This window comes from Pituophis catenifer, unplaced genomic scaffold (genome assembly GCF_029215685.1).
Source record: "Pituophis catenifer annectens isolate HBS135680 unplaced genomic scaffold, rPitCat1.0.hap2 SCAF_6, whole genome shotgun sequence".
Classification (NCBI taxonomy): domain Eukaryota; kingdom Metazoa; phylum Chordata; class Lepidosauria; order Squamata; family Colubridae; genus Pituophis; species Pituophis catenifer.
Window position 1 is genome coordinate 59,229,601 of NW_027256886.1, and position 24,792 is coordinate 59,254,392.

General features: G+C 35.8%; 1 protein-coding gene across 1 annotated transcript in view; it reads left to right on the plus strand.

Annotated features, from left to right (window-relative positions):
* DOCK1 (dedicator of cytokinesis 1) overlaps positions 1–24,792 on the plus strand; it is a 437,647-nt gene that overhangs the window by 222,029 nt on the left and 190,826 nt on the right. The window lies entirely within an intron of this gene.

Genomic DNA, 24,792 nt, shown 5'->3' on the forward strand with positions numbered 1-24,792 from the left:
GAACATGTTCCCATAATATGACATGGGTTTATATTGAATTTGCTGATCATTCTTTAAATTCAATTTATATTCATCCCTGTAGTGGAGATGGGTCTTGATTTGAATATTGAGGAAATAAATTAGTACATTGAAAAATGTTTTTTTTTTAAATTAAAAATAATACCTATCTGAAAAACAAGAAAAAGAAACAAACACAAACATTTTTACTGAATTGGGTTTCTTTATCTAATCCATCTATATGCAAAATGTATTTGAAAATGATAAATAGAAAAATGCAAGAAAAGATTGCTCATAATTTATCAGTCAGCATATTTTGTTGATTATGTTAGAACAAGTATTGCAAGTTGATTAAAACCATCCCTCTGTTTATTCTAGTTACAAAATTGAATTTAATTATGGAAACGATAACAATGAATACTTTAGGAACTACTGGAGGAGGGTTTTCATAGCTTGAATTTAGTGTTTGGGTGAATCCTGGGTATAATTTTAAAATCTGAAATGATATAATACTTTAAAAATACAATTAAGAAATTGCAGCAGAGCTACTGATTCCCCCCAAAACTTGCAAGAGGTAAAAGGCATCTACTATTGATAGATGCCTTTTTTTTTTAATAAAACTGTTAATAATGTTTTTCCCCCAACTTTTCCACCAATGGTGGTGGGTTAATCTGTTATGCCCCAAAAGTCCTGTCCTGTCCTTAGAATTTGGGTGGGGGAATGTAAATTCTTAATCCCATCAACTGCAGCCTGGGAGAGCTGGGCTGAAGGCATTTTGTTTATGAATAGGCTGGCCTAGATTTATTTCCCCCCCCTAAGTTTTTTATTTTATTTTACATATACATATGTAAACAGTGAACAGTGTGGCACCTGGGTGTCATACATTCTAATACAAATAAAACTAGTAAAATTAATCATAGTTATTACATTCAACCAACTTATATATTTCTAATAATACTACACATTTATGTTAAATTATAGTGTATCATTATTTAATTATTCCATGTTTTAATATATTGCTCTAATGCCACTCACCATATTATTTGATGATACATAATAATACTGCCATTCAATTTCTAAGCTTCCCTCTTGTTATTGCTTTTATTTTATTATGTAAAAATGTATACACTAATATTCCGCCTTTCTCTTATTTCTATCTCTATTCTAACTTTTAATCATGTCACCCTTTTAGTAAAAGACGTTTTCTTTCTATCCAACATCTCTTGCCCACTTTGGTGCTTTGAATGCTGTTCATTTTTAACTTACTTCCCATATTTCACTCTTTACATCTATTTGTATTAAGATACAATCATTCATTATTCAATGTTTCAATACACAATTCTAATACCAATCTCAATATTATCTAGACATACAAAGTTATTCCAATTATATTCTTTACAATCATCAAATTTATATAATTCTGAAAGTAATACACGTATATATATATATATATATATATATATATATATATATATATGCATATTCTTTCTAGCCAGGTTTTACCTATGTAAACTTAGTTGTTCTTCAGCCCTAGGTTCTGTGAAATCTCAGTCACAGAAAAAAGATACATATATATATATATATATATATATATATATATATATATATATATATATTTAATTTGATTTATATGCCGCCCTTCTCCGGAGACTCAGGGCTGCTTACAATGCGTTAAGCAATAGCCATCATCCTTTTCTATATTTATACAAAGTCAGTTTATTGCCCCCACAAACTGGGTCCTCATATTAAAGTATGTTCTTTCATTATTTAATTGCTCAATGTTTCTCTACCTAACTTCTAATCATGCCACCATTCTAAAAAAGAAGAGAAAGAAAGAGAAAAAGAAAAGCAAATCTAAACATCAAAAAGAAGAAGAAGAAGAAGAAGAAGAAGAAGAAGAAGAAGAAGAAGAAGAAGAAGAAGAAGAAGAAGAAGAAAGAAAGAAACCCATTCCTTTCTATCCATTGTCTCTTGTCCACTTCAGTACTTGAGTTGCTATGCTTTTTTTGACTTATCTCCCATATTCCTCTCTTGGATCTTTATCTCTGTCTGCACCTACTTCTTGGCTATTCAATCTAAGTATTTCTCCCATATCTACTGTCTTCACTGCCTAGCTTCCAAAGTATCTGCCCAAACCCCTATATCCTGTTCAAAAGTATCATCCTGTATCTCTTTTTTCAACTCTCTTTTTTCAACTCTCTTAAAATATTCCCTCCCCCCCAGTTTAATTCATCAATCACTGTTACTTTTATTATTATCTCCTCCTTCTCTTCTTCTTTTCTTCACCAGTTCTTCAGTTCTATCTTTTTCTCCATTCCTTCTGTTACCGTGTTATTTTCTTTTGACCCCTCAAATAAGGGCTTGGCTTTATTATCAGGGGGTCTTATTTTTGGGGGGTTCAGGAGGCGGTGAGCATGGGACTGGATGTCCCATTGCTGCCATCGTCTCCCTTCCCTGTTTTTCATGCCGAGCAGCCCAACATGTCCCACCCCACCCCAATGGCAACAGCTGTTTCCCTTCCCTGCCGTCTCTTTATCGAGAGGGGTGGCAGGTGGTGTGGGGGAGAAGCAAGACACGTGGAGTGAGACGTGGCTCCCCTTGCTGTCTCTTCTCCCCCCCCCTTGCTGGACATGACAGGGCTCCTGTCCCTCACTTAGCCCCCCGCCCCCTTTAGGGATGCAATTTGGGGGTGGCAGGTAGGGCGGGTTGGAAGCGGGACATGCGTCTTACCTTTCCAGCTCCATCACGTTCCTCGCCGTTGTGTCCAGGGAAACATGCTGTAAAAGAAAGCCTTCTTGCAAGTTCAATCAAACTTCTCTAACTTCTCGAAAGCGAGAAGGCTTTCTTTTCCTTATGAAACATCTTATTTTGTTTTAAAAATAAGTAGTCCAAGAACCATTTATTCAGACCTAAAATTGCCCTTCAAGTAGTACACTAATCACATTTCTTTGTATCTCATAGGTAATCAATCAGTTCTGTTTAAATAGTCCCAGAAATTATCAAAAACCTCTTTACATCCTCTTTACAATTTCAATCTTCTAGCATAACATTCAGGGGTCCCTTTAATTAAATAACTTCCTTCTTCTCATATTTGAATCTCCAGTAGTTGTGGGGTAGTTAGATATAACCCAGTAAATATTTTCACAATCCTTCATATAAGCATTCTCAGACTTCTTTATTTTCCTTTCGTCAGCACTCTTAACTTAAATTTCAGTGTTGCCACTAATCAGTCTAATCTTAATTATTTTGATCATAGTTTTAACTGTAATTCAATTATAGAAGCAGGATAGTAAATAATTCCAGAGTTTTAAAATGCCTTCCCGTTACCACGTTTTCCCAGTTTAAGAGACCAATTTTCTGTATTTTTAGAGATTTATTGTTTTTCTCTCTTTAAATCTTTTCCTTCCGGTCTGGTATTTTTCTCAGAGTGCTTAATCGTCACTTAACAAATAATTCTGAGCACATAGTTTGAAATTATTCCTTGGGGTTAGGTTTTATGTGAAAAGGAATCCTCTCTCCCAGTTCCAGTCACTGTTAACCTTCAATCTAGCACCAGTCTTAGTTGTTCCTCAATTGTCCCAGCTTTGTGGCAGCCATCTTTAGGTTGGCTCTTCTCCTTGCTGTTGCTGAGAGGTAAAAAGAACCCCGGGTCAGACAGGAGAGTTGCGACTCTCCACAACCTCACAGGGCACCCCTCTTTGCTTCACTGCCCCCACAGGGCAGCTTTGGCTCCTTTTGGAGCCCACCAACGGGGAGAACTCAGCATGGGACCACTCCTCATGTCTGATCTCACTGCGATGTCAACCAGAAGCTTCCGTCAACCGGAAGTCTCTGGCTGGTCTTTTTTAAGGGGCAAAAAATATCCATCTCTAAAGACTTCAGGGTTCTTCTTGAGGCAGCTTGAATTTTCCTATAGTGGGAAGACTGGGGCTGCTTTCTGCCTTTAAGAGCATGTTTCTCCTTTGGGGAAATATAACATTCTGCCTCTTTTAATATTCTCCAAAATATTTCATTCTCTTGGAGGCGGGGGCTTCCCACAATTCTATGACTGCCTTGGTCTACCTGCCATCAGTTCTTCTTGATATGTGACCAACCCATTTCCATTTCAATTCCTTTACTCTCTTGATGATATCGTATACTTAACTTTGTTCTCTAATCCATGTACAGTAGAACCTCTTGTCATGACCATAATTTGCTCCATAACTTTGGTTGCAACCCGATTTGGTCGTAACCCGAACCTAATTTTGGAAATTTGGTGCTTACAAAACAAATGGCACAGAAGGGGAAATCGGACGTGGAAAAAAAAAATGTGAATTTTTTGGTCAGAAGCCGATTTGATCGTGGTCAGACTCGTTCATGACCAGAGGTTCTACTATACAGGTCTTTCTATCTGCCAAGCATGTATCTTTCGATGGCTCTTTGCGTCCACAAAAGACACCTAAAATAAGATGGATCAGTGACATCAGCAAGTATTGCAGGCCCAATTGTCCAAAGAAAGCTCAGGACAGTATTGGTTGGAAACATGCGGAAGAGGATAGACAATGGCTAAAATGATGAATTATGATGATGTTTTCTTAAAGCCCTACTGACTACAAAGTATTATTTCAAAACAGCTTAAGAAGGCAGAAGTTCAAACATTTATTGAGTTTTCTTTATTATTTGATCCATAAATAGGATCATATTCACAATATTCTATGTTCAAGTAATGGTAGATTCTCAGAATTTTGGCATTAGTATTCCAAAATCTTGAGGTGGTATTTAATAATTTTGAATTATAGTAGAAATTTTTAAATATAGTACAGAAAACTCATAATCAGCTTTGAGTGTACTATAATTATCTTTTTTTTAAAATATATATATATAGTCATCCTAAAATGGATATACATTAAAATATGTGTGGGTGTAGCTACCCTGTTTTCCCCAAAATAAGACATCCCCTGATAATAAGCCCAATCAGGCTTTTGAGTGCATGGCAATAAGGTCAAGCGCTTATTTCAGGGTTCAAAAAAATATAAGACAGGGTCTTATTTTTGGGGAAACACGGTAGATAATATAGCTGTATATGTAGAGACATTTAAATACCTAGATGAACACATATTGAATAAATTCCAGTCTCCTTATAGATAGATACTATAATCTTATTAGAGATATAGATACTATGCCAGCTAATCTGGTCATATTAAATATAGCAGTTATAAAAAATACCGTGTTTCCCTGAAAATAAGACCCTGTCTTATATTTTTTTGAACCCTGAAATAAGTGCTTGGCCTTATTGCCATGTGCTGAAAAGCCCGATTGGGCTTATTGTCAGGGGATGTCTTATTTTGGGGGAAACAGGGTAGCTTGTTTGAAGTTTGCATATATGCATGCAGTCATACATTGTATATATGGAAAAGCACATAGTTTTTGGTGTTGAATTAAATGCATGTAAATCTGTTTCCAATTTCATACCATCCACTGGATCAATTTAAGAATAAATTAAAATGCATTCCAAAACTATGATGACCTGAATTTTCCTTTCCTACATTTTCATTATAACAATGCATGCAGTCATTGTATATATAGACTAGCAAGTAATATTAGGGCAGTAAATTACAGCCACATTTATATGCTTTCCTCAAAGTGAATAGAAAGCTTACTGAGGTCTCTGTGGAAGTATGAGTGAAAGACTAAGAACAATCCTTGCAAAATTCTTGGTTGACAAAAATTTCTGTTAAGTCCCAGATGATGTGACATCCATATAACTGCGATGCTATAATAAATATTTTGAAATCCAGTACAAGTGCTAGTGCAGAACTTTTTGTTGTGCCAACTTATTTATTTATTTACTTATTTATTAGTTCGATTTATATGCCGCCCTTCTCCGGAGACTCAGGGCAGTTTACAATGCATTAAGCAATAGCCTTCATACTTTTGTATATACCTGCTTAGTAGGGCTTTTTGGCCCACCCGAAGCGGTGTTCTATTTTATACAACGTCAGCTTATTGCCCCCACAAACCGGGTCCTCATTTTACCTACCTTGGAAGGATGGAAGGCTGAGTCAACCTTGAGCCTGGTGAGAATTGAACTCGCAGTAATTGCAGGCAGTTGGCAGCTAAGTGCTGCTTTAACAGCAACAGTTTAGTTTGCTGCGCCACCATATACCTGCGTATACTGCATATATGCAGGTATCTCTTACATATTTGGTGGTCCCATTTGGATGATTTCATTGTATCTTGGTAAATGTTACATTACAGCTTCTTCAGAGTACTGACATTTTGAATTATAGTCTGCATTATTTTCTGTAGGATTCCTTTAGGATTAGCTATTAGCATTGATTTATACAATGACTTTACTTTGAAGTTGTGTGCACACACTATATTTATTTAACACTGTAAGTTGAAGTAGCAGTCCTAATGGTTTTATGTGGAATCTTAAGATAGAGAAGACAGAGAACATAAACACTGGCCTACGGCTAAAAGAGAAATGTTCCTTTTAGGCTTAGAATGTAAAAGTTGTAGGCTTAATGCTGTCTATGCAGATAGATATTTTGAAGTTTCCCTTTGTATCTATGGTGTTAGATTTGAGTTTACATGTATTTCTCTGTGTACATTGTAAAAGAGCATAAGATTTCTGTTTCTCTATATTTCTGTTTCTGTTAATAAAATGAAACCTCGAAGCAATGCTAGAAGCATATTCAGGCTAGTTGTAGTACATGTTGCTAGTTGCTACCTAAATTATACTACACTAAGTACAGTTCTCTTTATACAAGTTTCCTGCTGATACTTATTTGTAGAAAATTGGTAGCTGTGCTTGTCATAGATTATAATGCTAAATTTTCTGTGTACCTTGCTGCTGAAAAATATGTGTAAAAGCAGCTGAGTAGCTGCTTAAGAGTAGGACATTATTTGTGTAACTGCAGGAATGCATGTAAATGTTTGTACATGCATATCAACACATTTATTTTACTACTACTACTGCATTCTCAAATAGATGTACATCCAGCACAACTGTTCACATTTTTCAGATATATTATTCTTAGACTTTGGAAATCTTATAATGAAGCCATTGGAGATTTGCAACATGTTTATTTAAAGGCTGAAATCATTATTTTAAGGTTGAAATCATTTGGACTAAATGTGCTCTGAGGTCCTTTCCAACTGTATGATTCCATGATATTTACTTTAATCTTGGTGCTGTTATTGCTACATTTCTGGGGAAATTGTGTAGGTCATTGTTAGGTTTAGTTATGTAGGACAAATTTACTTGTATCTACTTTAAAATCTGGATTGGTGGTTAAAGAAGCTAGCCTACAACATTACTATTTGCTACATCCCATCTAGCAAGAGACAAATAAAAACTCACTTCCTACAGATAATTAATTCTTAATTAATTATTGAAATCCAGTATGGTCCACAACACATTACCATACTGGTTCTGAATCAGCTCTCAGCTGTTTTATGTAGCATAATAATGCATGTTCAGTACTGTATAGAAATTCAAAAATGCTACAACTTTTATTTCTCTATTATTATACAGGCAAAGCATCATGGTACCATCTCAGTTCAGGTTTTCAATATTTTGTTTTTGTTCTGTGATCAAACTAGCTGGCTTCTTATTTTGTGTTCTTTAATGTAATAAACTGAAAATGGTTCTCTAATAACACCATAAATGATGCTCTCTTAGCATCTGTTAGAAAAATGTCAATAGCAAAATTAGATTTCCATGTTATCAATTTTAAAATTATTGTATTGGTACACAATTCTAGGCTGTTATGTTTTCCAGAGCAAGAGAGATTCTAATTTCATTGCAGTTCATAACAGATATGCTAATCCCAAATTAAAATTTATTTTAAATTATATATATACATATACATATACATATACATATACATATACATATACATATACATATACATATACATATACATATACATGTGTGTGTGTGTGTGTGTGTGTGTGTGTGTGTGTGTGTGTGTGTTTTCTGAGGTTTTTGCGGGTGTTTGTATGTAGGTCTTTGGTTATTCGGGTTTTCTCCCATGTAAAATTGGAAGTGTCTTGGCAACGTTTCAACGAAGTCTCATTCGTCATCTTCAGGCTGGTGTTTTCGGCTTCATTTGTTCCTAGAAGCACGAAGCCGAAAACACCAGCCTGAAGATGACAAATGAGACTTTGTCGAAACGTCACCAAGACACTTCCAATTTTACACGGGAGAAAACCCGAATAACCAAAGACCTAGATAGATAGATAGATAGATAGATAGATAGATAGATAGATAGATAGATAGAGATATGGATATATTCCAAAAGAATTGACTTCAAACTGTGACATAACTATTGTGAAATTGTTTGCAGATTTTGTATATTAAGAAACTGCACATCAAAACAGTAAGATGACTCCACTGTGAAGAGTTTACTGCTCATCAAAGTATCATTGTAAATCTGTAGTAATGTTTAATGTAAATTCTGCCTTGCATTATAACTTTGAAATGTTGTTTTATATCTGCAGTGAAAGATGTGATTTTCTACTTGTTATATCCCTACAGTATTTATATATGAATCTTAAATGTCCAAAGGTATATATGTAAGGTACAATTACATATTGTGCATATACATAAGCATATACATCTGTACTAAAACAGGTTGGTTATGTAAATCTAAGCTATCTTCTCCAAAGGCATACATTCTGTCCAAACATATATTTTTTTTAAAAAGTGCAATCTAGTTTGCAAAACTTCTCTTTAAATTCCTCAAATACAGTAACCTTCCAAAAGTTGTTATAAAATTAGTAACTGCTGGAAAAAGCCAACTTGATCGAAATTTTGATCCCCAAGTAACCAGTTTCTGGTTTATAATATCAGAAGATCGTTGCTGGGTAGAAAGAATTCATCTGAAATCTACATGGAGAAGCAGTGCTGTTGACATTTAATTTCACTATACTGCATCCTGCTGCCCTGAGCTGACAATATGGAAATAACTCACAGGTGAATAGGTAGCTGTCCATTTTTCATTTATATTTCAAATGACAATGGTGCTTTCCTTCCAAATCAGTCAGGTATCAAAATATACCATAAGATGGACTTGAAAGGTATCGTATTTTTCGGACTAAACACCTAGGTTTAGAGGAAAAAAACAAGAAAAAAAATAGTTTTTTGCTTCCGTGGGTCCTGTTTTTGCCCTCCCCGCATCCAGAAGCACTCTGCAGGCGAAAAACAGGACCGTTTTTAGCCTGCAGAGTGCTCCTGGACCTGGGGAAAACAAAAATGGGATGTGCGGAGCAGTGGTGGGTTGCCCCTGGTTCGCACCGGTTCTATAGAACCGGTAGTAGAACTGGCGGGAGGCCCCACCCACCGACCCCAACATCATAAAAATGCTTCTGCGCATGCACAGAAGAGTGCGAGTGCGTGCGCGGCCTCACTGCAAATTGGTAGTAAAGGTAAGTAGAACCCACCCCTGGTGCGGAGGGTTCAGAAGGCCAAAAACAGGCCCGTATTCACTGTATAAGACGCACAGACATTTCCACCCACTTTTTTTTGTGTGTGTGGGGGGGGGAAGTGTATTTTATAGTCTGAAAAATATGGTAAATATATGGTTTGTCTTTTTCTTCCACCAAGACAATTTAGCAATTTTGAAGTTTAAATAATCACATTTAAACATTCGTGTTTCTTACATTTTAAAACATGTGGCGTTGTGTGTGTTTGCTGTTTATAGAAGGTGAAGTGTATGAAACAATAGTTTTGTTAGTATGTATTAATGAATGAGGAAGAAAGGTTGAATCATCATACCTAATATGCAGTGCTGTGAAAAGTATTAATCCTTTTCAGATTTATTTAATTTTTGCATATTTTAAACTACTAAATGTTATCAGTGACAAAATACTAACATTAGGGTTTTACTTTCTTTATTTCAAAAATAATGTGCTTGTGTGATAATTTCCTAAGATTCAATATCTGGTTTATTTGCCTTAACAGCAACCAACTTTCCTATTATTGGTGATCAGCCTCTCATATACTTGTGTAGAAAATTTGTTCCATTCCTCTATGGCAAATGTATTAAATCAAAAACATTGGGGGGCTTTCTAGCACAAAGTGCTTGCTTTCGTTCCTGTCGCAGCAGTTATGAGGTGTTTAGCTCTGGACTTTGATTTGACCATTCCAGAAAATTTGTTCTTCATTTATTGTCTTATAGATTTGCTTGTATGTTGAAATTGTTGTCTTGCTGCATGACCCACTTCCACTTCAGCAGATATTTTTGAGTAGAATTCTCTGATCCAATTCACAATGCAATTTGGAAAGTTGTCTGGGCCTTGAAGAACACAGCACCCCTAATCCATCACATTATTTACTCCTGTTTTTACCTCAATATAGGATTCTTATGGTGAAACATAGTGTTTGGTTCCCACTAGATACAATATCTAGTGACCTGAAAAGTTCTGTTTTTGACTCAACTGTCCGTACAACATTCCTTCAGAAGTCTGGAGCGATATCTAGATGCCATTTTGCAAAATTGAAATGAGCAGTAGCTTCTAGAAAGATACAGGCCCATGAAACCCATTTTAGTTAATGCTTTTCTGTTGGTGAAATCATGAATACTGACTTTAGCCAAAACAAAAAAGAGCTACAGATCCAGGGATTTTTGTTCCGGGATTTTTGTGACTTCCAGGATGATTTTATATTTTAATGGTAAGCCGGTCTTGCAAAGATTCACTATTGTCTCAAATCGTCTCTGTTTCAAGATACCATCTTTAGATTGTGGCTTGATGGAGCTTAACAACTTTAGAAATGTTTTATACTCCTTCCTGATTGATGGGCATAAATTTCATGTTTATTTATTTTTATCCAAAATTTATTTTGAGCAGGCAGAATCTGTATAGAAAGCAAGAGTCAGTGAGTTCAAGTCCCGCCTTAGTTATGAAAGCCAGCTGGGTGACTTTGGGCCAGTCACTGTCTCTCAGCTCACCTCACCTCACCTAACACGGTGATTGTTGTGGGGAAAATAGGAAGAGGAAGGTGCGTTGAATCTGTTCACCACCTTAAGTTATTTGTAAAAATAATAAATTGCATGATACAAATAAACAAATAATAAAATAGTGAGAATTTACTGAAATAGTGTCATAGTTTTTAGTAATCTATAGGGCATGGTTGACCCAAATCAGCCTTGCCTTTTAAACTAAATGTTCATACAATTGCCTCTAGTTATCTTTTTATTTGAATTTACTGAAATTATGGAAACAATGGCACATTGTTTCCATAATGTGGAATGTTTTTGTTTATGAAGTAAATGAAATATACATCAATGTCACTATAAAGTATTCGTTCAAGCTTTCTTTTTGTATTACTACCGGTGATATATGTAGCTCATATTCTGCAGCACAGATACCCAAACATTTAAACCTAAAAGGATGTGAAAACGTTTTCACAGACCTATACGTATTTATCTAAAATGTCACACAACAACTAATGACACAAAGATTTAAAAAAATGACTGTACTACATTTCCAATGTCTTTCTTTGTTTATTTAAAATTCTTCAATGGTGCATATTCCTACAAATTCATGCATCTGAGCATAACTATCCATTAGTATCTGAATTAGTATTCCTTTGAATCTAAGTGTTTCATGGCTGATCTGATAGTACATTTCTCCTTGAAAAATATATTTGGGGATGTGGTAATTAACTGTAATGTATAGTGCCATATTTTCTTCTGCAAGAGACTGTGAACAGGGCCTCCTGATCCAGAAAATGTCACAGTTGTCATATAAGATTTAGCTGTAAAAAGTGTTCATAGCCATAGCTATACTTTCTCCTCAGGCAGGAGTTACTGGAAGCCCCAAATTGCTGACAAATTCTAAATAGAGGAGTACACCCTTGCTAAGCCTTGAGATTGAATATCCCTGGAATCATCAGGCTCAAAAACCGAAAGCCACTCCAGTGTATTAACGCTTCTACTATATAACGGCTGTGGTGGCGCAGTGTTTAAAGTGAAGTATTGCAGGGAAACCTTGGCCACAGTTTGGAGTTTGATCCTGATGGGGCTCAAGGTTGACTCATTCTTCCATCTTCCGAGGTCGGTAAAATGAGGACCCAGATTGTTGGAGCGGGGAATATGCAAATAATGCTTACATTGTAAACTGTCCAGAGAGTGCTGTAAAGCACTATGGGGTGGTATATAAGTGCTATTGCTATATCACCGGTTTGAACTAAGGACAAGATATTTATCAATAGCGTAATGATACTGAGCCCTGTATCAGCAGGTGATATCCCCTAGCATCTTCATACAGATGTTAAAAAGGACTGGAGAGAAGAGAGATACTCTACTGTATCTTTCGGGCACTGTACAAAGTAGAGGTCACCAGAAAGATTTATCCTCATTTTCTACTACCAAATAGAACCAACATTTTAGGAAGCAAGTGGGAAATTTCTGGAGATCAAGAAGGAGCTGGAGGGTTGTTGTCCTAAGATCTCAGTCTCTCTAAAGATCATCCATAAATGGTGTTGCTGGGCTGCAAGCAGCCTGATACCTGATGTCCAAGGCTCCAAATAATCTCCTTCCTCTAGGATCCATTGCAGCCATTTACACGACCAATGATCAGAAGAGGTCCAATGCAGTTTCAGGGCTGCTACTTTCTCCACAGCCTTTTCATGAAAAGGAAGAGAGAGAGAGAGAGTGAAGGCTCCTTGAGTTGGGGCCGCATCATCTGCTTCTTTAGAAGTGACAAAACCCCCACCTTGTTCATTGAGGCATTGACTATTGCGTGGTTCCAACTTCCTGCTATCTCCCAGAAGACCCTAAACAACTTTCCTAATTGTAAATTTGTTTTCTAAATTAGCAGTGGTGATTTCTGTTTCCCTACCTCCCAAATAGTGCCATCTGCCACAAAAATGACATTTATTACACCCAAATAGTATCCCTTCGATCCAAGGGAAAAATAATAATTTCTCCCTCCAGGATCATCAGGCAGTTTCAGATTGCCTGCTCATCCCCCCCCCCCCCGCATTTTCTTTCATGCTCATGTACCACCCAATATATATCATATTAGCCCTTTGCTTTATATATCTGATGCCAGGGATATAGGGCCAGCAAAGTTATAAAGGGGTGTTGATAAGAAAATACTGCTCATGGTTTCATGCAGTTCTAGACTTGTATAAAATCTCATTTTTTTGACATTAAAAATAGTTGTGCACCATAGGCAACTCTACAAATACTGCTGCTTCACAGTTTGCTTGAAGTGCTTGTAAAGCTGGTTAGCTGTTTAGAAAAATGCCCAATGGGATTGTTAAAAAGAAGCTTGAAAAAGTGTTTTAAAAGTGAGACAGAAAATAGGTTTTTTTAAACAAAAGAATAATATTAGTCAGAAGTCATTTTACTTAACTGTTTTGTCAGAATCAAATTTATTTATTTTTATTTATTTTATTAAATTTATTGATCATCCATGTTACCACAGGGTAACTCTGTACGGCTTACAATATTAAAAGGATAAAATTGTAGGAAACCTAAACACATACAAACTAAATACTATGAAAATATAAATATTACTACAGTAATACTAATATGTCAGAGGGTAGCTGGGTTGTAAAAGAAATCTAATATAAGTTTATGACTCAGAGAACATTCAGAATCATAAAACAAGTAGCATTTAATGTGGGTACAGATTTTCTTAAATTAAAAAATATATAATTTTAGTTGTATAAACATAAACTTAAATGTATTGTGTATTCAGTATTTGTTGGAGCTAACTGAATGAATCCCAACTTAAGGAATCACTTCTGCACCTTAACCTCCTATTTTGTTTTTGTTTTTTTAACAAATGTTCAAGTTTTTCTTCATATATTATCTTTGCTATTCTATTCTATGTCACAAAATGTTACTACTTCTTTCCTACAAGTCACTCATTTGTATATTTAACTGCTGTGATGGAATATAATGCCAGTGCAGTTTGATGTTCACTGTTATATGGCCTCAGAAGAGATTGCTGGCACTTCTGAGTCATTTTCAAAGTGCAAATCCAGTATGGTCTAGTGCAGGGGTCCCCAACCTCCAGTCTGTGGACTGGCACCGATCTGCAGCCTGCCAGCAACCGGTCCACGCAAACAAGCAAAGCCCCATCTGCAGGATGCAGACAGCATACAAAACCATGCCCCTTTCGGTCTGCAGAAAAACCTTTCTCCATGGAACTGGTCCCTGGTGCCCAAAAGATTGGGAGCCACTGGTCTAGTGATTAAAGCACCAGGCTAATAAACAGGAATATGTTATTAGTCTTGCTTATTAGCCTGGTGCCTTAATCACTAGACCATACGGATAGCATGAAAGCAGGCTGAGTGACTCTGGGCCAGTCACTCTCTCTATGCCCAACTCAGTTCACAGGGTTGTTGTTGAGGAGGAAATAAAAGAAGATTTTTGTCACAAGTAAATGCCTTATTCTCCATTATGTAAATAGTATATGAACAGGGTATCAGGGGTTAACTTATTCTTCACTTCTTAATGTATTCATACTTCACCACTCCCATATCTAGCTCCACCCATTGAATATATAAGGAGCTGCATACATCCCTTCTTTGCTTCTATCTGTGAATATTCAGTGAATATAGAATGCCTTATGTAAATAAAGAGAGATATATTTGAACTCTTAATTCTCAAATTATTTATTGAGTCTGATCCTGAAAATATCGCAACAATCTGGTAGCAGAGGATGGTTGAATTGACTCAATAAAAATTAAATATGTCTAAAAGAGACAGGCCCAACACCAGGGCATACAGCAAAGAAATGGAAACGGATCAAGAAATAATCGATGAGTCCACGAATGCAATTTCGAGAGAATCTGAAGAATACACCACAGAAGACGAAGAAATAATAAATGAAGATGATGACCAAGAGGAAAACGAAATAGAAAACAACGAACTCAGGTCAGAGATACTAAAACTTTTAAAAAGTCAAAAGAGCGATGAAAGTCTCATTGCGAACCTCCAAGATATACTAAAAAACAACGGAGCAACGAGAGAGAAGCACGTCGCTACTGAAAAGCCAAAAGACTCAAAAATAGTGAGTGAAATGCTTACAGACAAAAACGCAGTGAAGAAGAAAAACAACGATCCCGCGCAAAATTTCGAATGGCAGCCATCTTGGTTTCAACAGACCCCCAAGGTGAGCGAAGCAGAGCCAATCAGAAAGCAAGATTCAAAATTTCTGGCGCGAAAGGCCTTACTCGATAAAGAAAAGAAAAAAGAAAAAATATATACCTCAGAAGAATCAGAATCAGAGAACGACGAAGATTCAACAGACATGCAAATAAAGTCAGCAATGAAAACGCTTTTTGCTGCATTTGGACCGAAACTGAAGATTACTAAAAAATCAACCAAAAAACAAGCAAGCAAGCCAGCGCCTCAAAATCTACCCGCTCCTATCCAGACGACGAGAGCACCAACACCTGAACCCAGAGAGCCCTGCAGATACCACCCCACGCCGCAGACTGATCCAAGGACCAGCGCCTTCAGCAGAAGGAAACGAGCACCCGCTATCACCAGGACTCCCAAGATCGAGCCGGAGACTGATTCATCGGAAGAAGAGCAAAGCGAATGAGCTGCAGCAGCGAGAACCTCTCACGACGACTCCAGGAACGAAATGAGCAACGCGCATGCGCAAGACTACGAGGACGACCCAGGAAGACATGAGATGCGGAGAGAATCATGCAGACTCGTTGCGAGCATTCCCACGCCATTTTGTAATTTCCAGCATTTACGAGACCACGGACTACCCCCGGTTGTAAGTAATGGACCCAACAATGTTGGGAATTTACCCAGTGACTTCCCAAAGCTGAGAATAGATGGCATTAATTTGCAAGAATGGTATCAGCAGCTCCAGGTTGTCTTTATGAAAGAAAACTTACTGTTTTTTATCACTAATCCCCCCAAAAGACCTTGGACTCTAAAGTTAGATTGCCTACACCATAGAGCATTTTTCTTATTAATTTCCAGTGTGTCTCCTGCCATGTATCACAGCATTAAGCAGAATCTGACTGTCTCAGAAATTATTCAATGCATGTTCAATTTGTTTCACAGTGATAGTGTAGCCACTACCACAAGAATGTCTAAAGATTTCTTCTCTTCTAGGATAAAGCCAGGGGTTACCATAAGTGAACATTTAATATCTTTAAACAAAATTAGAGCAGAACTACATTTAAGGGGGGAGGTGATTTCAGATCAAACGATGAAAAGTGTTATCATCAACTCACTTGACCCATCATGGGATAATTATATGTCACATTTAGACACAATCAATCTAGGATACTTATCCATAGAAAGTCTATCCAATAAGTTAATAGCTGAAGACAATTCAAGGAGGAGTCGCTCTAACAACCACATAAATCACAAACAATATAGAAAGGTAGCATTTCAAGAAAGATATCATGAAACATTTAGATGCCACAATTGTGGGTCCAAAGAACATAATAGGAGGGATTGCCCTAAAATTCCAAGAGAAAGACATAGGTCAGAATATAGAAATAAGTATAACAACAGACAGTCTTCCATTGATAGACATAGGTATAGAAGTCCACCCAATTATAAAGAACATAGAGGGGGCAGAGATAATTCAAAGGATAGAAAATCTGGTTCACTGAATGGACTAAACAAACAAGACAACACTAACATACAACAACCAGAGAACAATAATTGGCTTATTGATTCTGGAGCAACTAACCACACTACAAATAATAGAAATATATTGTCTTCATTTGTAGAGGATAAATTTGTAATCAAAGTAGCTAATCAAGAAAAAGTCCAAGTAATAGGTAGAGGGAATGTAACCTTACCTGGCCTAGGAAAAATAGAGGGGGTATTACTAATACCTGAAATACCTCATAACATACTTAGTGCCATAAAACTAAGCAGAGATTCTGACATTAACATTGTGTTCTCAAAGGGAAAAGCAACATTAGAGAAAAATAGAATAGATATAGGTACAGTAATAATCAAAGGAGGCCTACCTTATTTAATGACAAAGGAGAAATGGTTACACAACATTGATTCAAATATGGAAGATGGCATTGAAATAGATAATGAAAACAATAGTAACAGTGACAATGATGAATGTGAAGTAACTCATAATCACAAAGATACACACAATGAAAAAAAACCTAAAATAGGTAAGCCAATTCACGATGAGTGTACTCATGTTTTACATAGGAAGTTAGGACATGCCAGTTTTCCTGTAGTACAAAAGATGACTGAACACGCAGAAGGTGTTAAAATAAAAAATTGTGAAAACTATTTGGAATGCTCAGTATGTAAATCTACAAAGCTGAAAACTAGTCCCAGACCTAGAAAATCAACAAGGTCAACCAACAAAATTTTTGATTTGGTACACATGGACCTAGTTGGTCCACTAACACCATCAATTACTTACAAAAAACGTTACTTTCTAACCATTGTAGATGATTATAGTCGTTATGGATTTGTTTACACATTAAAACATAAAGATGAAACCTTTCAGAAATTTAAAGAGTTTTACAAACGTATAGAAACACAGCACAATATTAAAATAAAGCAAATCATGACAGATAGGGGATGTGAATTCATGTCTAAGGAATTCTCCCAATGGCTAAAGGACAAAGGAATGTTACATTACACATCTAGCCCATTTTCCGCATTCCAGAACGGAGTGGTAGAGAGAAAGAACTCAACATTACAAACCATGATTAGATGCACATTAGAAGATGCTGGCTTAGGCAAACAATTCTGGTCAGAAGCCCTACAATATTCTAATTACACACAAAATAGAACTTGGTCCAGCATTGTAAATAAGACACCATATGAAGTAATGTATAATAGGAAACCAAAATTAGCACACATGCACATATTTGGAGTCACTGCAGACGTACACATACCTAAACAATTGAGGCGCAAAGGAGAGAACGTATCCAGAAGACTTAGATTTATGGGATACGAGACAGGCACAAAAGGATACAGATTCATCGATAATAATAATAAATTTATAGTTTCCAGAACGGCTGTGTTCCATGAACAGGCCAACTGGTCTAAAATACATCTTAATGAAATATTCTCAAACACCAACCCAGATACCAAACTCCAAGGAAAAAGGACTATAGAAGAACACAGTAACAACATGCATAAAAACAAAAACAAAACATGGACAAACAGTCAACACAAAATAAAGACAGACTCATTAACAAAAAAAGAAGCAAGGTACTTACATGACAATGATAGTAAGCCTGAAAGAGCAATCAGAAGTAGCAGAAATCAAGTGCCAAACAAATACAAAGATTATGTAATGTATATGGATGGAGAATCAACAACACCTAATACATATGAGGAAGTGTTAAAACTTCCTCCTGAAGAAAAAGAAAAATGGGAATCAGCAATGACTAAAGAGATGGATAGTTTACGAGGGCTAAATGTATTTACACCTGCAATTGCACCAAAGGACAAAACCATCATTGGCACTAGGTGGATATATAAAATTAAAAATTTAGAGGGAGGCAATACACTATACAAAGCTAGATTAGTTGCACAAGGTTATGCACAGAAATATCCCGAGGATTATACAGACACATACTCTCCCACAGTAAGAACAGAGAGTGTCAAAACAGCTCTAGTTATAGCATCAGCACTCAATCTCGACGTGTTCCAATATGACATACAGACTGCGTATTTACACGCAAAATTAGATAAAGAAATATATGTAAGAGCACCTCACAGTCAATACACAAACAAAAATGAGACTTGGTTATTAAACAAAAGTTTATACGGGTTAAAACAATCTGGTAAACGATGGTATGATTGTTTAGTAAAAGTACTTAAAACTATGGATTTCAGTGCCACTACTGCTGATAATTGTTTCTTTGTAAAAAAGGATGATGATTCCATAGAATTTGTATTGATCTATGTGGATGATATTTTGTACATAGGTAAACATAAAAAGAGGAGAGAAACATTTGTAACAAAACTAAATGAACATTTTTCACTGAAATCTTTGGGTAAAGTAAATAAGTATCTTGGTGTTCAAATCAGTAAAACCAGAAGGGGATTCAAACTTTCTCAAAGAGATAAAATCATAGAGCTCTTGAATAAATGTAATTTAAGTGATGCTAAGCCCTGTGACACTCCCATGCAAACTGATTTTCTAAGGAATGCAGATGAATCATCCCCTGAATTCAAAAATAATACATTTTATAGGTCAATCATAGGTTCCCTTCTTTACATTTCCAATTGGACTAGACCTGATATTGCCTTGCCTCTCAACTTATTGTCCAGACATGTCAGCAAACCAACACTATACCATTGGGAAGCTGTCAAAAGGATATTAAGATACTTGAAGAATAGTTTAGACTTTTGTTTGTTATTGGAACCTAATAATGTCAAGGAGCCCATCCTCACATGTTACGCCGATGCGGATTGGGCTGGCGATACTTCATGTAGAAAAAGCACATCTGGTTATATATTTCTCCTTAACGGTTGTCCAGTTTACTGGTACACTGGCAAACAAGATTTAGTAGCCACTTCAACAACAGAGGCAGAATATGTTTGTCTATCTAAAGCAGCAAATAACCTTGTATGGTTTAATGATTTACTTTCTGACATTTGGAAAAAACCCACTTTACCATTTATCATGCATGAAGATAACAAAGCTGCTATCGAAATATCCAGATCTGATGCTATTGGACAAAGGTCCAGACATATAGATATAAAATTTAAACATGTGAGACAGTTATCTCAGGATGGATTTATCAAAGCAGTTCATTGTGAAACATCAGAGCAAATAGCTGACATATTAACAAAGCCTTTGCCGTCCAAGCAACATAAATACTTGACTTCTAAGTTACATGTTTTATATTGTTCTGAATCTGAATGTAATTGGTGTAATATATCGAATCGGCATTTAGAGGGGGATTTGTCACAAGTAAATGCCTTATTCTCCATTATGTAAATAGTATATGAACAGGGTATCAGGGGTTAACTTATTCTTCACTTCTTAATGTATTCATACTTCACCACTCCCATATCTAGCTCCACCCATTGTATATATAAGGAGCTGCATACATCCCTTCTTTGCTTCTATCTGTGAATATTCAGTGAATATAGAATGCCTTATGTAAATAAAGAGAGATATATTTGAACTCTTAATTCTCAAATTATTTATTGAGTCTGATCCTGAAAATATCGTAACAATTTTGTATGCCTTGAGTTATTTATAAAAATAATAAATAACAAAATTTTATAAAAACCAAGATTCTCTCTGCTCAGTCATTCAGGCTAGTCATCTCATGAGTGGACTACTGTAATGCACTCTAGCCTTGAAGAGCATTTGGAAGCTACAGCTGATGCAAAGTGCGGTGGCACGGGTAGTTTTTGGCCCCCCCAAAAAAATGGCCCCTGTGAGACTACTGCTCCTTGAGATGCACTGGTTATCGGTCTGCTTCTGGATGCAATTCAAGGTGTTGGTGATCACCTTTAAAGCCCTTCATGGCTAGGTCCAGGTTACTTGAGGGACTGTCTCACCCCACTGGGATTGGCCCATAGCACTCATGTTGGCAGAGGAGGAGCGGGAGTACTCTGGTTGGCGGGGTCCAGGGGACAGCCTTCTCTGCTGTTGCTCCTGTCCTCTGGAACATCTTGCCTCCTGATGTGAGGTTGGCCCCAATCCTTCTATCTTTTTGTAAGGGCCTAAAGACATGGCTGTGCCAGTGGGCTTGGGGCTTGAGTGGGGGATCAGCACAAACTGCTTGCTGAGTGCCTGATATGTAGTCACATGACCACGGTTGGAATGGCCATCAGAACTTCAGAACTGGGTTATTCATACCCATGTGGAGGTTCCATCATAACTTTGAATATTTCGCTAAGTGGACACTAACTGTATTGGCTCAGCTTTAGAAAACATTTGCAGCACATTCCTCTAGGTTTGCAATAACTCCTGCCTTCCAGCTCCTAGATTCCCTTCTCCCAGTAAGTGAGAAGGCATGGTAGCAGAACAGCATTCCCCCCATTACCCATCTCTATTCTGTATGAGTCAAATTTCCTTACACGTTACTCAATTGAAATGAAGTAACGAAATGAGGAAAATAGGTCATTGATTGGACTCCTGAGTTTCCCCATTGGCCATCTAGATAATCATTCCTTCCTTCCTGGAAGTAAGAATGAGACTGAAACAAAAGATAAGAAGGATAAACTTGATGGCTAGATAAACCTGCTGGGAAATGCTTCAATTTCAGATCAAATTAATCTTTATTCATGGTGATATATACCAGTATGTTCTATAATTTTAAGACCTGAAATTAGCTAGTGCAGCCCTTATCTACTTAACACTACAGTAGTTAGACTTACTAAATGTAAGCTAACCAAATATTAAGCAACAGGAAGTAATTGATTTTTATAAAATGTTTTGAAAAATGCTAGGTTAGCTTTTAGTGTGTAATCAGTTGCATGTTTTACTGTTTCATCTCTGCATCCCTAATATAGCGTAACGTTCCATGCAGAAAAAGAGAAATGTGATTTTTGAAAAATCAATTTCAATTTTATACTTGTAGTATAAAATTGTAGTATAAAATTGTACTTGTAATTGTAAAGCTACATTTATATAACTATAGCAAAGTCAGCAAATTGATCTGTGTTCCCTTTATGATTATTCATCTCTCTTTTTTAATCTATAAATAAAAATAGAAGTTCTTCAGAAATGTTCTTAATCACATGTTTAACATACATGCAACAAGAAAGACAGGAACAACTGAGCCAGTAAATGAACCCCCGTATTATAATACATAGTTATTGTATACCATATGCAATTCATTCTATAGTTAACAATGTGCCCTGCATCTTTAATGATAAAGAAGCAGATGAAGCAGCTAAATAACTTTCACCCCAACTGAGATAACTGAAATCTCAAGATTACCTCAATTGTATTCTGTGATGTACTGGGCTTTCAACCAGATCTTAATAGAGGCAGGAGCAATTCAGTCTTAATAAGTTTTCTGTGGTGGGAAAAGATCAATATCTCAGACTATTCTCTCTCTTTTTTATGTTGACTTCTGTCCATAAAAGATTCTATTATAACCTGGATTCTTCCATTTATTTGAAATGGATTTTTTGATAGAATGTAATTCAAATATATAAATTATAAAACCTCCTCTCTTCACATTGCTTCCTTTGTAAGACTTTAAAGAAGTACCATAACAATTAAATTAGAAAAGCTTCATAGATCATTACTATTACACAAAGAGTAATTTTTGCTTTGCAAACTAACCTTCAGTCATAAACTGCACTCATAATTTCTGTATTGACACAGATTGGATTTTTATGCAAAATATATCTATAAATTATTCAGTTGTACTGTACTTAGACACCCTAGCTTTATATCTATTTGGAATTTAATATTACAGTTAAAAGCAATTTTTAGAGAAATAAAATTAAATACAAGATAAATAGCAAATAATGTATAAATAATTTATATTGATCAATTAAAAGTTTTTTTAGGAGAAAATTTCAAATTAGATTTTTATTCTGGATTAGAAAATTTATTATGGTAAGTGTTTTTTGTGACTTAATATTTTAATAAAACATCATGCAAGAAGTACATTTCTGTATTCTTTGGAAGGAAGTGTTTTCAAAAGACCAATATAGGGGGCAAAGCCTTAAAAAAGAAATCCATAGGTTTTGTTTTTGCAAGACCCGAGTTGTGAATTTTTGACAAATATATGATTCAGTATTAAGGTTTCCTGTTTGTTATTATCAATCGATTGCAGTGCAGAAGAAATTTATATAGTTTTGTTTTGTACTTCAGCATAAGAGCCTTACCAGGTAGACCAAAAGAAATGACTAGATAAGCTAACTCTACATTATTGTAAAGCTACATTAACAGAATCTTGCAAATATGAAAGTATAATTCATCCCTATTTTGCCTGTCAAAACCGTTCCCTAGGCTACAACTTTTCATCCAGTCTCCAAAGGTCATTCCTCTTTACCATTACATTTTAGAATTGGCATTTACCAAATTACACAAAATACTAGAACACTTGAAATATTAAAGATCTTTGAAGAATGGGCCCAGAAATTAGTGGCTACAATATCAACATCTAACATTATATCTGAGTGGCGCAGCAGACTAATGCTACTGTTAAAGGTAGTATTTAGCTTCCAGCTGCCTGCAATTACTGCGAGTTCAATTCTCACCAGGCTCAAGATTGACTCAGCCTTCCATCCTTTCTAAGGTAGGTAAAATGAGGACCCGGTTTGTGGGGGCAATAAGCTGACTTCGTATAAAAAATAAAACATTTACTAAAAAATAAAATTCAGAATTTATTTTCTACACATGAAGTATACATTCCTAAATTCGTAAACCTATTTTTTAAAAACAAATGTTTGAGTGAATATCCCATTCGATTATTCTTCACCATGTAGAAATTAGAGTGAAATATATTATTTTCTGTATGCTGTGCATCTATCATTTGAAATGTAGTAGATAATTTTTTTTAATGTTAACGTTATAGTTTGGTAAGATCAAGCATCACAGTTATGTACATCTTGATTTGTAAGGATATGGTGATAAGAAAATATAATAAATTAATAAAATTAATCATCTAAATCCATTAGAATTTGCCATGTAACTACCTAATCCATGTCACCCATCAATAACAGAATAAAAACTTTAAAAAATGTATCCTTCCAACTGCAAAAATGTTATCAATCTATCCATCAACCATGGTTTACAAATCATAGTGGCTGGGTTCACATATCATGCTAAGTCAAAGCAAATACATACAGTAGTTAAATGAAATGTATTGTATGAACCAAATCAGCAAAGAAAAAAAAAAGAAACCATAATTCATGTTATTGATATTCACTGGATATACTGGTAGTCCTTATGTTACAACCACTCATTCAACAACCATTCAAAGTTATGATAGCACTGAACAAGGGGACTTACATTTGGCTGTGAAGTTGCAACTATTTGCAACATCCATCACATCCGGCCACTACCAGTTCACTCGATCCAGGGCAAATCAATAGTAACCCACCACTGATCCATCACAATATTCCTGCAGGCATGTGATCACAATTTCTGACATTACCTGTGGTCTCCCACAAGCAAAATCAATTGGGAAGCTGGCTGGAAGTTATTCCTGTTCCCACAGCACACCTACTATTCCTACTAGAATTTTTTAACATGATTTCTTAATTTTTTAAAAATATAATGCTAAAGAAACTCTCATAATGATAATTCATGAAATGATTTTATGTAGACTTCAATTCGTGCAATGATTAGTTTTTTTTTTATTTACTGATCAACATTATCTTAGTAATTCACATAAAGTAATTCTGTACAATTACAAAGAGAGGATTAGCATCCCTTGATAAAAACTGAAGGTATTGGAAAAATAAGAAGTGGATTCATCTGCACAAATATTAATCTTATGTAATTATCCATTTGAATAGGAAATAAGTCAGAAATGTACAAAGGAGATACCTTCTTAATCATCGTTCCTTAAGGTATTGATTTAGAAGTTGTGTCTAAATCCAGGAAGTCTTAGCTCACATTCATAAAGTTAACTTGACATTTTCCCTTAGGACCCATATTAAGTTTGTTTGTTTGTTTGTTTGTTTGTTTGTTTGTTTGTTTGTTTGTTTATTTATTTATTTATTTATTTATTTATTTATTGGTTCGATTTATATGACACCCTTCTCCGGGTGTGGCATATAAATCCCAGGGCGGCTTACAATGCATTAAGCAATAGCCTTCATACTTTTGTATATACCTGCTTATTAGGGCTTTCGCCCCCCCCCCCAAAGTGGTGTTCTTTTTTATATAAAG